Genomic DNA, 2034 nt, shown 5'->3' with positions numbered 1-2034 from the left:
ATAGGAGACACACCTCTTGGTAATACAAAACTGTTCAGTAATTCAGTAATTCAACACATAATTCATTCAGAAGTAGAGTTTAGTATATGGTCATGTTTCTTTATTTTCTAGATAATCTTTTACTTGCTGATGTGGCACCATCAAACAACTGTGCAACATCTTCGGCTCCTTCAGCTTGCCCTGTTGAAGGTGGTACTTCAGTATCTGAAACAAATAATATTCAATTAGTAATGGACCATTCAGAAGAGCTGTCTTCAATGTGTTCAATGAAAGACAAACCTGCTGGTAATACAAACTGTTGGGTAATACAACATCCTTAATCAGAAGTAGAGTTTGGTATCATGGTCATGTTCTTTCATTTTCTAGATAATCTTTCACTTGCTGATGTGCCAACATTTTTCAACTGGGCAACACCTTCTGCTCCTGCAGTTCGCCCTACTTTTACATCCACTCCAATGACTGTCCCAGGACTTACTGGTATGAAACAGCAAAATGAGGTTGAGTTTGTTGGAGTTTGATTATGATTACTATGTGTACCTTAATTTTTTAGATACTACTTCTTGCACTGCCAGTCCTGACATGAGCAATTATGGGTCAGAAACTTCTGACATTCACTGGCCACAGACCTCCATAGCCAGCTCACCAGCTGATGAACAACCACTCGCTGCAGCTATGAGGTCTTTACTTCTGCTTGATGACATTGACTCTTCTGGTATGAGCTTACAGTGCAATACTTCACAATCACATAGCAGCTCCCTTTCAGCATCCTAATTTGTTCCAATTTTTCCACGACATAGGTACTGATATGCTTCCACCAGCTGAGCCACTAGCTGAAGTATCATACACGGCAGACTTGTTGGAAATCAGTGACATTCATCCAGGTAAGATTTAGAAATTAAGGTAACCTTTGAAAATTGAAAGGAAAAGCATTCATGGAAATTAAAGACAAGACCAGACAGATATGAAACCGATATCATTTCACTCTTCATAGATACTGGTCACTTCACTTGTGTTATTCTACCTTAAAGTTTGACAGACTCAAAGCTGACTACACAGTCCACCCCTACCTTTAAGTTTAAATTTATCCTTGATTTAGTGAACACCGAGCTGCAGCAGCTGATGCCTGCTGTTGAAGATGAAGGACACAGTCATGGCATTCAAGAAATGGATGCTGTTCAAGGCTTGCTGGCATTGTGCGAACCACCACAAGATGAAGCATGTACTCCAGCAGCTGAAGGTCCTGCTCAAGCTGAAAAGGCAAAGAAGGTAAAGGCATTCAGATTAATGAAATTAAAAAAAAAATAATCAAAATAAAGCTCACACCACCTTTATCTCTGCTTCAGACATTGGGAATTCGACTCCATGACCACAACGCTGAATCAGTTGCCACTTCAGGAAGAAACAAATCTGCACATACCATTCCCAGATTTACACAAGTCAGAGCTCAGGTGAGAGAAGGGGACACTTACATGGCATTTTTTTACCTGACTTTTCCATGACTTTCCTTTGTGTCATTTTGTGGTACGGTTCTTTAACAAATTCTTGTCTTTGCTCCACAAGGATTCAGTGAACTTCCCAACTGACTGGATCTACAAAAAAACAGCTGGTGGCTTCAACTGTGGAAAAGTAACGGAAGATTTGAGAACAATTATCAAAATGTCTGCTGCCAATGAAGGTGAAATCCACTTTGAGGTCCTCGGTCAACCTCTCAAGCCAAACCATGGTCTGCACGTTTTGGCCAGAGGTAAAAGTGTGCAGGAGATCTGTGTCCTGGTTGACAAGCGGTATGTGATATGTCCAGGAGTTCACAATGATAGCTTCAAATACCTTTGGGAGAAGACCAAGGACGGCATCCAAGATCCTCAGGGCACAACATTAAGATCAAAATCGTGTGCTCTTCTGGTGAGGGAGAATGTCCGCTGCCTCTCATGCAAGTCCCTTGGAGGAGCCCTGAGGACAGCTCACAGCAGGCATAAGGATAGGGAAAATATGCCCCCAATTCGGTGTCCCCAGAAGAGGCCACATTCTTCAATG

The 2034-nt window shown here is 41.7% G+C and overlaps 1 long non-coding RNA gene across 2 annotated transcripts; it reads right to left on the bottom strand.

The window, feature by feature from the left end:
• Positions 1-19: 19 nt before the first annotated feature.
• LOC127751797 (uncharacterized) lies at positions 20-2028 on the bottom strand. 2 transcript variants are annotated; one of them, XR_008012247.1, is made up of 6 exons: positions 1828-2028; positions 1485-1616; positions 1327-1407; positions 1068-1249; positions 280-905; positions 20-204 (listed from the first exon to the last, which is right to left on the bottom strand). It is a non-coding gene; the product is annotated as an uncharacterized LOC127751797 (long non-coding RNA). The 2 variants fall into 2 exon arrangements; XR_008012248.1 differs by having other exon boundaries at positions 1485-1589.
• Positions 2029-2034: the final 6 nt, after the last annotated feature.

Source organism: Frankliniella occidentalis, unplaced genomic scaffold (genome assembly GCF_000697945.3).
Source record: "Frankliniella occidentalis isolate FOCC.00 unplaced genomic scaffold, Focc_3.1 Scaffold1085, whole genome shotgun sequence".
Lineage (NCBI taxonomy): Eukaryota > Metazoa > Arthropoda > Insecta > Thysanoptera > Thripidae > Frankliniella > Frankliniella occidentalis.
Note: the sequence above shows the minus strand (reverse complement) of the source record. Positions and strands in the feature narration are given on the sequence as shown.